This window comes from Crocuta crocuta, unplaced genomic scaffold, assembly GCF_008692635.1.
Source record: "Crocuta crocuta isolate KB4526 unplaced genomic scaffold, BGI_CrCroc_1.0 scaffold162, whole genome shotgun sequence".
NCBI classification, from domain to species: domain Eukaryota; kingdom Metazoa; phylum Chordata; class Mammalia; order Carnivora; family Hyaenidae; genus Crocuta; species Crocuta crocuta.
The window spans coordinates 448002-460657 of NW_027529433.1; the positions used below are offsets into that span (position 1 = coordinate 448002).

Genomic DNA, 12656 nt, shown 5'->3' on the forward strand with positions numbered 1-12656 from the left:
CTAAAGGAATTCATGAGACAAAATTTATTCCATGACGTTAACCAGTTTTTCTGCTTCATGTGTAAAAGGGTTACTTACCTTTTGATTCTTTTCCCCAAGACTAGAGAGAATACTCAGAAGTCCCAAAAGATCCAGACACTACACAAAGATTTCCTACAGGGATGTGAAGTCCTGAATTTCTCAGGAGAATGTAATTGCTTCTTTGGCAAATGAGGGAGCGAAGTAAATTCACTCATAGTAAACTCCAATGGAAGTTTTGTTTTATATTGTTTAAAGTGGAAACAGCTTCTTCTTTTTCCTCCTTATATATAACAATATTTTGTGCTTACTCTGAAAACAGCAAAGAATCTAGAAAGAGAAAAGGTCGCAATTGTAGCTTAGCAAGCCATACAACCACTTTGTTGCATACTGTACTGCAGTTTTTACTATGCATTCAAATAGATAGAGAGTTGTTTAACAAAATACATTTAAAAATTATGGGGAAATATTTTTGTAAAAAACACATAAAATTTACCATCTTAAGTGTACAGTTCAGCAGTGTTCAGTTTATTCACACTGTTCTCAAACCAATCTTTAGCACTTTTTCACCTTCTAGAACTGAAACACTAAATCCATTAAACAACAGCTCTCCCCTCAGCCCCTGGTAATTACCATATGAGTTTAAATATTTTAGATACCTTATATAAGTGAATCATGCAATCTTCGTCTCTTTCTGAACGGCTCACTTCACTTACCATAATGTCTCCAAGATTCATCCATGTCATTGCATGGGACAGTTTCTTTACCTTTTAAGGCTGAATAATATTCAATTGTCTGCATACACCACATTCTGTTCATCTGTTCATCCACCAGTGGACATTTGGGTTGCTTCTGTCTTGGCTATTGTGAGTAATGCTGTGAAAAACATGGCTGTGCAGGTACTGCATTTTTAAGTGAGCATTTATATTGTTTATAATTCTCAAAATTATGAATAAATATTTGTGTAATAGATCAACTATTTGCTTAACAAAAGTTCCTACAAGTAGAATTTCTGAGTCAAAGTCTATATGCCTAAAAAGAAACCTAGATTTCAAGTAACACATGTGCAAGATACAAATCAAATCTTAGAACATTTCTTATCCAAATGAGTTTATTCTTTTCTTTTTATTTGAGTATAGTTGAGACACACAGTGTTACATTAGTTTCACGTGTACAAGGTAGTGATTCAGACAAGTTTATATATTCTGCTCTGCTCATAATATGTGTAGCTACCATCTGTCCCATTACATCACTAGTACAATATCATTGACTGTATTCCTTATGCTGTGCTTGTACTCCCATGACTTACTCATCTCATAACTGGAAGATTGTATCTCCCTCTCCCCTGCACTCCTTTTGCCCAACCCCCACCCCTCCCCCCTCTGGCAGCCATCAGTTTGTTCTCTGTATTTATAGGTCTGGTTCTGCTTTTCGTTTGTTTATTCATTTAAAACAACAGTCTTCTTTCCCACGCTTCCTCCTTCTCAGCCCAATGCCTCAATAGGTCCAGAAGAAACATTTAAAAATATTTTGTCTTCACTCTCTTCATCACTTATCATAGTTATTCCAGATCACTGGTTCTCAACCATGACTACGTATTGGAACTACCTCAGAAGCTGTTAATAAAAAAATACTGATTTTGGTATGCCATCCCTTTCAAAGCATCATCTCTTAAAGTGGGGGCCTTTGCCTCTTCTAAATGATGTATTTTTAAAAGTTCTGCAGGTGATTCTAAAAACACACGGCCAAAGTTGAGAACTGTCATTTTAGAGGAGCGCTATTCAAGTTTAAAGTGCAGATGAAACACTGATGGATCTTCTTAAGATGCAGAGCCCATTTCAGGAGTTCTGCAGTTGCGGGGTGTGGGGCAGGGCTGAGACTGCGCTTTTCTAACAGGTGACATTAATGCCTCATTTTGGGGTATGAAGGATCTAGATAATACATGTATTCTTCCATCTAACTACTTTAAACAATATGTAGCGGCTCCTCAAGATGAAGACTGGGATTTGCTCATTTTCATGATCCCCCCCCCACCTGAATATTTATTATATTACTTTTAGTTTTACTATTGGTTACTTTTAGGTTAGAAGACTACATTTTTATTTCTTTTTCCAATTATGACACTATTTCTTGATCTTGACCACCCCTTAAAGTTGAGAAAGTCATCCATTTTTTTCCATATTTCCTTCCAGAAAATTTTTGTGCCATCTTTTGTTAGTTTTCCTTTGACATGTAATCCAAGTAGTCAATATTTCTGTTCTCTGCTGCAAATACAAATGAACCTTTCCTGTTATGTCATTGGGTTGTCTCTTAAAAAGAAAACCAACAAACTGATTTGCCAGTATTATTCTTTAATCCAAAAACAGATGTACACCATGCCAATTGATACACCAGGCTTCCAGTGCCTTTTCCATGGGCCCTTGTACAGAAATCTAAACCACCCAAAGGATTTTCTTTCTAGAATGAAGGTCTATGGATTCCTTAAAATTAAGGCATTTAGTTTTTGTCACATTTTGATTAAGATTTTGTAGTATAATCTTTCCCCTGGTATTTCTATTATTTCCTACTCCCATTCCCTTTGCTATTTGCCCTTTATTTTTTCTACACTCTAAGCCATATTAGCTATTCCATAAGGCAAACACTGTCTCTGATTTCTCCCCTTGGGGCGTGCTGTCTCATTCTCCTCAGGACTGGTGGCTCTGAGGCCTGTGTCAATCTGGAACATCCCTTTATTCCTTTCCTGGGTCAGGACTACTGTTCCTACCTTCCTTAGTTACTGAACTTCTCTGCTGAGGACACTCAAGTAGCTTCATAAGAGATGACACATAGGTGACAAATGTACTAACTCCTTGTATTTTTGAAATGATATATATAGAAAATTCTGGGTAAAAAGTTTTACTTCAGAACTTTAAAGGTATCAGTCTGAGACTCTCTCCTTTGTGAATAGTGGCTTTTTTCCTGCCTGGAGGCTTGTAAGGTTTTCTTTCTAATTATATTGTTCTGATACTTCCACACAATGTGCCCATGTGGGGGGTCTGTTTCCATTCATTGGGCTGGACACTTGGTGAGGCATTGTAAACCAAAGAGTCTTACCCTTCTTTAGCTCTAGCACATATCTTTTTACTATCTGGTTGAACCATTTAAACACTTCTTTGCCTCCTTCTCTCTTTCTGAGGTTTTTACTAATTGAATATAGGCCGTCTGAGTTCATTCTTCATATTTTCCATCTTTTACTCTTTGATTAATGTTTTGAGAGATTTGATTTTACTTTTTTCTAGTACTTCTACTAATTTCTTTATTTTGACAATCATATTTTAAATCTCTAAGACTGCTTTCTCATTCTTTCATTCTCCTATTTCTTGTTTTATAGATGTAGTATTTTCTTGAATCTTTTTGAGAGTATTTCTAAGGATGATTTTTTTTTTCTTCCCTAAATCATTTCAGCTTCCTCCAAGACTGTTTTTCTGTTGTTTGTTTGTTTTTTAGAATTCGGTACTTTTCTTTTTATACTGCTAGTTTTCCTCATATTTTAGTGGCTTCTCCCTGTTATTAAGAAAACAGGCCTGGGTAGGTGCAATTGGTGGAACAGGTGTTCTGCTTTTGTAATGGCATAAGACTGTTCTCCTAGCAGACCTGTCCCCTTCTTCTGAAATTGCTTCCTGGGTTGGGCCAGGCAGTGTTGGCCAGTAAACTTTGAGGATCAATGGGAGTGGGAACTTGCTGCCAGACTGAGTGCCTGCACAATGCCCAAATGATAATGGCTTCCTTCTGAGGTATCAACAAATGGAGAAATGTTATCTTTTCCCAGTATGCCCAATTACTTTAGAAAGGAGTCATCACATATTTTGACTGGGAGTATAATGCCAACTTCCTGCTTACTGTGTTTATATATGTTGAAGAATTCTGGATCTTTGAGCAATCTCTCTCTGTTTAGTTCCATCTTTCACTCTCCTCTCTGTTGTATCTGCTGACTCTATACCCAAGGTATGTCAAGGGTTCCACAGGGCAGTTAGCTTTCTTCCTTTATAGAGCTATCAAAGTGTATTCTAGGTTGACAATTGGTCTGCCCTTCTCCTCTATCTAATGGCTCCCGTCTACTTTTTGTATTCCAGGAATTTATTAAGTAGCTCAACCTTTAGTGACATACACACTTCCCATTCTCTCTTGGCTGTTGTGCCAGGCAGTTGCTTTTTTTGCTTTCAGTCATTATTCAATGTTTCCCTGCTCTGTTCTCCATCACAGAGCAGTGACCAGCCTCTGTAAATGACATTTCCATGCCAACTGGCTTCCATGGAGGTTCAGCACATGGGAAGCACCGGTAGAATACTGAAGAGAGAAAAAGGAAGGAGGCAATATACCTCTACCTTCTCTTTCTGCTCTTGGCAGCCTCTCTAAGTGTCACATTTCTTCTTTCTTGTCCAACACCTCCTGACTCCAAGCAGCCCCTTTCTCATGGTTCCAGCTCCCACCATGAAGGCATGGTGCCTTGGGCTCTAGCAATACTACTTTTTTCTTTGGTCCCTCCAGCCTGGTAGAGGCAGTAGCCCCTGATGTTGCAAATTCATCTGGCTTTTTAGATGCTCCTATACTTTCATAAATAGGTGCCTATTTTGAGCTCTCTCTATTGAACTGATGGGTTCAATTTTCCTTACTGAACTTGAGAGATACAGGTATAAGGGAGATTCTATTCTACATTTCTATATTTTTAATTCAGTAAGTAAGGTCTTAGAAGAAATGAGCGGCCAGTGCATGTGCTCAGTCTGCCATCTTGAATTGGAAAATATATATATTTTGAGGCTTCTGAGACATATTGCCAAATTGCCTACTAGAATGTTTCTATCAAATTACATTCCAACTAACAGTGTTACGGTATCCATATCCCATCACCCTCAAAACACAAGGGATTGAAACTTCTTTAAATCACTGCATCTAATCTGTGTATGGGGATCTAATGAAAACTTCAAGTTTTCCTGGCTTAGAACACTTCATATTTGTGTTGTTCTAACAGCTGGAAATGATCTATGAGGAGATAGAGCCAATAGCGCTTGCCTAACATTTGATTCAAGACGGTTAGCCAAGTTACTAAGGAGCCCAGAATCCTAACAGTATGAAAATGACCCAAAAAGCAGCTTTTCCAGTGTCTGCTTCTGATATCTAAAAGGGAGGAATTATTCAGGTTCTCTAGAAAAGTAAATTCCCCAAGATAAATAAAGTCATTGCTGAGATCCAAATTATTAAAGCATGACTCAAAGACGAGAGTGTCTCACAAAAGACTGAGTCAAAATCAACTCCTAAGAGCCCATGCTTCCTAGTTTAGAAATTCATTGGGGAAAGTTGATGCCCATCTCCACAACAACCTCACACAGATTTCCAACTAGATAACTAAACACAGAATAAGGGTACTGGAAATAAGGAATCTCCGATTTCGCCTTATGGGGTAGTGTCATAATTGTAGCCCTCACCAAAATCAGGCAGAAATGTCAATCTGGAGTCTTGCTTAGCCACATCTGGCCATGACTCAGTCCATTTTATGGTGGTTTTGCCCAATACTTACTTTCCCTGAAATACTGCTTTTGATATTCATCACCTTATCAATTGCTAGTGTCATTTCACCCACTCAAGACCTCCTCTGTGGCTTCCATTTGCATAGAGAGTATATGCAGATAGGCTTTTCCACCAACTAATTGACTGCACTCTAAAGCACATAATTTAGACTCTCTGGCCTCAGTTTTTTATCTATCCAATGAAGCTAAATGATCCTGGAACTTCCATCCAGCTCTGAGCAGGAGCTATGATGATTGGGAATTAGGTTCTTTAGTAAAACCATTTAGCTAGGGCTGTTAAAGCCACAAACAGCCTCAAATCTGGCCATTTGATCTTGTCTTCCAGAAAGGTTATTTTATTTTTTTATGTGTTTAAAGAATGATTTTAAAGTACTTAAAATGCACTACAATTTTTTTCTATACTGTTCTGGCATTTCTCTTCTTCTCCTTTTCCTTCTTGTTTTAGTACTCCAGGAGCCTTAAAAAATGGAAGTGTCTCAATCTCTTTTGACATCTGAGAGGGCCAGGCCCTATTACTGAGTGAGTCTATTCTCATCTCTCTCACTCTCCCTATGGTCCATGAACAGGTTTTTGTGGGATAGAGAAGAACTTTGGTTTTATGAAGTGATGAACTGGTATTCTGACTAAACCCTAATGTTTTGGTGACTGTTGGGGTGGAACCCAATAATTCTGCCAAGCTGGGATCAGCACCAGTGCTACTTCCCCCTTAGTGGAGATGCAGCTCAAAATCATGGTTAAAGAGAAATGAAGGAAATCCAGTATGAAAGTGGACTTCAATTATAATAACCACCTAAGGTTTTCTCCTTCCTTCCTTTCCTTTCCTTTCTTTCTTTCTTTTTCTTTCTTTCCTTCCTTCCTTCCTTCCTTCCTTCCTTCCTTCCTTCCTTCCTTCCTTCCTTCCTTCTTTCTTTCAAAGCTTCAAAGAAAGAAAAATGGAAAACCTCATCACACACACTAACACACCACTTGTAATCTGCCTACTGGTTATCTTTGTTGAAAACTATTTCTAATGAGATGGATACAAAGCTAAAATGGTCAAGAGATTGGGCCAATTCAGACACAAAAAATGTCCCTAAGATTTCTTTTCCATCTTCGATACACATCGGTTCTTATCAGTCTTCTCAGCCATAACTTGTTCTTTTGATCCCTCAGAATCAAGGTAAGGTTCAAAAACTATTTTACAAAAAATCATATATCTCTACAGTCTCAAAAGTTGTCAAATACACTGAATACACATTTTACTTCATACCTGAGGAATTTAAATTTAATCTAGTTAGTTCCTTATTAAAGATGGAACATCACAGAATTTAGAAGGACTAAAACCATTCCGTGCATGTTGTGCTTTTATTTATGCAAAGGTTAAGTTTTGGAAGTCAATTTGCTTTTCAGTTCATGAGAGTCTGCATAGAGGAAATGACTAGCAGGAGTCAACAATAATATATGGCACAGGGCGCCAGAAAACTGAGTCCCTTTTGCTCTGTGTTAACTACTTGGGTCAAGTACACAAACTAACTTGTCTACACAAGATATCTCTTAGCATTCCTTACTGCTCAGCAAAACCTGTTATAACTGAACCCAAATCTTTAGTAATGGTGGAAGAATAGATAACAGTATTATCTTTCTATATATCCAAGACTAAATTTTGCTATCTATTCTCAGCCCAAGTAAACACATGAATATGACTTCTCTATATTGCAGGTAATGTTAAAAAAGAGTATGTTTTATGGGTAACAAATGGCATCTCTGTTTTATAAAAATGATTTTTCTGGAAAGCGAGGACTATTTTTCCAGTCTTCTGTAAATACCTGGAAAATTAGAGTCTCAAAGCAAAAACAAAACTAAAAAACTAGGAAACACAAAATACAAACAAAAGCAAATAAAAAACTGAAAAATCTCCCATTAAATGATACCCACCAACAGGGAGATGCGAAGAAGAACAAGTCTACATTTTTTTTTTTTTTACAAGTATATCAAGGTTCATGATTAAAATAAGCCCCTAACCAGGGGGCTAGTCTTTAGAACAAGGAAGGGATTTTTATTTGGCTGTCACCTTTGACACTATTGGGCACATATGAAGTTTAGTAATGTAAGAAACCCTTCCGGAAAGCACTTTTACACTGTGGATTAAGCTGTGGCTATTGCCTCTGTACAGTATCTGCCTTATCTGGTGCTTAGACAAGAAGTATATGTGAGCTGGTCTCACTTGTGAGGAAGCTGACTTCCAAAGAGAGGTTAAGTGGCTGGCTTGAGAGAAGAGAGCTGGGCAGTGGGAGATCCAAGACTGGAACGTCAAAGTTAGTGACTCCAGCCCACTTTATCCCGCTGTGACGCTATCTCCACTGGCTGAAAAAAAAAAGTGTCGCTGGAATTATCTATCAATGGAACAGACATTTGTGCTATTTGCAGTCATTTAGGGAAATGCTTCTGGTTAACAGTAAGAAACGTTTGCTTCTCCTGTTTCCGAGGTCATCATGAATGGGGTAGGTATGGGATTAATTCTTTTTGGCAGCCATGTCCTGGAGGGAAAGGGAGAGCCAGAATTATCTCACAGACAAATAGAAAGGAACAACAAGTTTTACACCCACTGGCTTTAAAACGACAGCCAGTTCCCCTTGTGACGTCTGCCTCAAGCTGAGTAATGCACTTGAGAGCTGTTTTGCCAGCCTCTCAGAGTGTAATCTTTAACCCCTTTTATTAATGGATCCCGTGACACTGTGCATTGGAAAAATGATATACTGTTGGGTTAAAAACACCCAAATTTATTCTTTTCACACTCTTCTTTTTCACATTCAAAGATGTTGAAGCTAATCCTGTTGGTAATTACATATGATAGTATATGGTGGAAAGTGTCAAGTCAAAATTCTGTAACTTGCATATGCCTACCCACTACTGTATGGCCATATTAATCTCTTATTCAGAAGTTGGGCAATGACTAGCTTTTCTGCCTTGATAAAATACTTACTGCACACAGGTTATTATTCTGTTTCCCATAATCTATTTGCTTTGTAATGAGGCAGGACCTCCCAAACTCCGTTTTTAAGTAACTCACATGGTTTTGGCTGTACTATGAACTCGATATCCTATGTAATATTTTTCTTTAGACTGACTCACTCTAATATTTTACAAGATTATATCACTACTGTAGATGGATAAAGAATATACTATTTGCCTTAAAGAGATGGAAGCTACAAAATATATATACAATGAATACAAAAAAAATCTTTTAAACCTTCTATAAACATTGCTACCTTGTGCTCTGAATGTGAGACCTAGACAGTCTCTCTGTTTGTTCAAACATAAATGAAAAATGGAGGGAGGTGGGGATCCTGTATGAAGTATTAAATATACCCCAACACTACATTAGGGTTTCCTCTTTTGTGTGATCAGAGGGAATGAAAGAAAACTGATAAATAAATGAACTTTTCATTACAGGAATTAGAGAATGATGTTGGGCCATTGTGCCACCTTGTGTGCTGTCTCACTTTGAAAAATATTTCAGTGAAGAGTTTTTGTAAAACAAGGCTAAATTTGAAAGAGCATTTCTATTGCTCACTTAGACTCTAGTGAAAAAAAGAACTGAGACAAGGGTGTGAGTTGCTTTTCCTCCACAGTGAATTCCATTCAACATAAAATAGGAATTATGTGCTTAGATATGTCAGTTTATTATCTTCTTGGTGAGAAGAGACAAATCCATTGGAAACAAAAAATTACCAAACAAATCAACACTCGTAAGGGTGCATGTTACGTATCCAGGCAGATAAGAGCACACGAGGAGCCTGTGGGTTCCTCTGCATGAATAAAGCACAAAATAACACTCCTTATAGGAAGACAAATTAGAAATAGCCACAAGGGGATGGAAGCAGCCCAGGGGAGCTCAAAGCACATCAAGCAGAAAGCAAGAAGAAGAAAACTGGGATTTCTGGTCTCTCTCCCCCACCACTCCAGGAGCACTATCAAGTGTTGTGGGAAAGGAAGGAGAGAAACCCCACTCAGACTCCTATGGAATTGAACCTTAGATGCTCTTTCTTTTCTTTCTTGAGAAAGAGAGGGTGAGTAAGCAGTGGAGGGACAGAGAGACAGAGAGAGACAGAAAGAGAAACAGAGAGAGACAGAGAAAAGGAGAAGCAGGTGGGCACCCTGTCAGTCCAGAGCCTGACACGGGGTTTGATCCCTTGACCCTGGGATCATGACCTGACCTGAAAACAAGAGTCAGATGCTTAACCCACTGAGCCACCCAGGCGTCCCTTAGATGCCCTATTTCATTTTCCAAGATCTGATGGTGCTTGTTGTGTGGAGTATGGACTAAGGAGGGGCATTAGCACAAAGGCATCCTGTAGAAACAAAGAGTGAATAAAACAAGTTTGTTTGTTGAAACATTTGGCAAGTGTCTAAAAACACAGATTTTTGTAATGCAAATAATTAGTGAAACATTAAAGAAAATGTTTTGCCTCGTTTAAATCACCACCCAGTGGCTTTATACATGTTTTCTAGCAAATAACAATGGCAATAGTCCAATCTTTTTTGAGTATAAGGACTGTATCATGCTAGCTACTATTCTTTCAATGTCTACAGATTGAGAAAATACATAATGATCAAAGCGTTCTATTAATTCAGTAAAGCAAGTAACTGAATTTATATTTTATTCATCACCTCATCTACAGACATTTAAAAAATAGTACTGTGTGTGTGTGTGTGACATATTATTTATTTAGTCTACCCATACTGAATGTGCATATGGATTTACAGACCCCTCACAATAAATTCTGCTACCCCCGGGGGTCCAAGACCTAGTGGTTGAGAACTGTGCAGTAGGACAGGCTTATGATTGATGACAGTGAGGAGGACCTGCGGCACATCTGCGGGTCCTCCATTGCTTTTATCATCATGACCCTCACACTTTCTTCCTGAAACTCTGCACGCCTCTTTGTTACTGAAGATATTTTCTGTATAAACTTCAACAGATTAGTTATGATTTTCCATAGTGGAAACATTTTTTTTCATTCTAAAAAATAAATCTGTGCTTTAACTGGAGACCGGCACAACTGGGAGAAAAGTCATTTTAAATTTAAGATGCACCAGGTCTTCTGCTGCATTTAATAATATGTTAGTCCTGAAGGTAGGTAGTGAATACACGGTTATTTGCTGTGCAACTCCTCATACCCTTGTGACATCTGTATTGCAAAATAAACATAACTATATCTCAGTTATAGCTCTTTTCCTTTATGTGGTTATCACAACAAGCCAAGAGAAGCTACCAATAAAGTTATTACTTGCTGCACAAAGCAGTGAAGTCACACTGTAAACAAACTTCTTGAGTGTTTTCTGGAATTTCAACTCCTTTGTACTAGCACATTTTATCTGAACTTGTGATTCAAAACGTGCTCATTAGCTTTCGCCCAAATGTGGATTCCTTCTTTTTGGTTTCCTTTTGTGTGACCCTAAGGACAGTTCTGACTTTCTTACAAGCAGCGTCTTTAATCATTCATGTAATATGTCACTGCTAGCCATCCCCTCTTTCTTCTGCAGCAGTGTCTTCCTCTTACCACCATACATTCACTCAGGAAGACCTACTTTGGGTACAAAGAATTGAACAGAAAAAGATTGGGTGCTTGTCTTTATGAATGCCTGTGACAGAGACAGAGAAGTAAACATACACTTAACAAGGGCCATGTGTACTAAATATGCTGAATGCTGTATGGTGGGGGAAATATGGCGTGAACAAAAGATCTATGAAGAATGTCTAATCAGGATTTGGATGGTCAGGAAAAGCTTTTAGAGGAAGTGACATTAAGTCTTCAATCCAAGACTTAAAAGATGGATAGGAATTAGTCAAAGAATGGAGAAAGCATAGTGAGAAAGGGTATTCAGGACAAAGGGAAGAGAATATTCAAGGGGTTGGAAGTGAAGACAGAGCATGGGAAGATGTAGTGATTCAGTACCTATACGTATAGGGTTTTTTGTTTGTTTGTTTGTTTGTTTGTTTCCTGGAGGGGAGGGAAAAGTAACAAAAGACAGAATGATAAAAGTGTCACTGAAATAAGGAGGCATCATACCAAACAGGCCTTATAAGACAGTTTAAGAATACTGGACATTTTTATTGAAGGCAGTAGGGAGCAATTAAGGAACATGGAGCTGGAACACGAACTGAACTGAATTGAACTGAACCAGGAGAAAGGACTGAGAAGGGGCAGGATTAAAGGGCAAGACTCCTTAGCAATCTGTGACACTGATCTAGGCAACAGTAGCAGTTCTGTTCGTGGCAGTAGTGTTAGTGACGGTAGAGAATATTGGACACTATATAGGAAGAAGTAACAAAATTTGGTGACTGGATGGAAGCTAGGATGGAAAAAAATGTCTGTGCAGGAGATGGAAAAGTCGGTGATACCAATCATGATAAGGTTGGTGCCTTCCACCAATTTGGAAAGCACCCAAATGGGAACGAGATGTGGCTAAAGGTAGAAGGGAGATTATGAGTTCAGTTGGAGCTTGTTGACACTTCAAAAGCAGAGACACACTTGGAAGGCAGTGGGGACTCTGAAAGGGACTAGCCCTCCTCTCTCTCCAGAGATAAGGAATAAGGGAATTATGATGATTTCCCTGTTCATGAGAGCTTTCTCAGGGAGCATGTCTGAGTGACCCATAACGCAAGACGTGGAGCATGGGAGTGCCGTGCTTCTAGCATGGCATCTACCTTCCACCTAAGCAGGAGGGCACTTCCCACTACAGACAGACAAAAGCCACAGCTCCAGATCCACCACTTTGAAAACTGAGGTATCAGGGAATCTATAACAAGAATCAGACATGTAGTGACAAAGGACACATGACCTCACTGCCAAGTTCTTGGTAATATCCTTTAGAAGGCCTCAGTGGTCATAGAGGGGAAATTTAGGGGAAGCAGAAGTAGCCCTGAAATAACTAAAAACTGAGTTGGGGGCTCCTGTCTCTTCTCAGGATCCTGACAAGGTTTTGGCAATATATCCAGGTTTGGGATCAACAAATCAGGCCAAGTTGGAATGAGTATAGACAGATGAAACATAAGGGAAAAAATATATTAGTTTTTTTTTTTTTTTTTTT

General features: G+C 38.6%; 1 protein-coding gene across 2 annotated transcripts in view; it reads right to left on the bottom strand.

Annotated features, from left to right (window-relative positions):
- Positions 1-284: 284 nt before the first annotated feature.
- The window catches only part of XRCC4 (X-ray repair cross complementing 4), a 262099-nt gene continuing 249727 nt past the window's right edge, over positions 285-12656 (bottom strand). Inside the window, exon 9 of one of the 2 annotated variants that reach the window (XM_077759852.1) lies at positions 285-348. The gene's annotated coding sequence lies outside the window, so the exon portion shown is untranslated. Of the gene's footprint in view, positions 349-7928; positions 8099-12656 lie in introns of those variants that run through there. The other variant, XM_077759851.1, reaches the window with a different exon arrangement.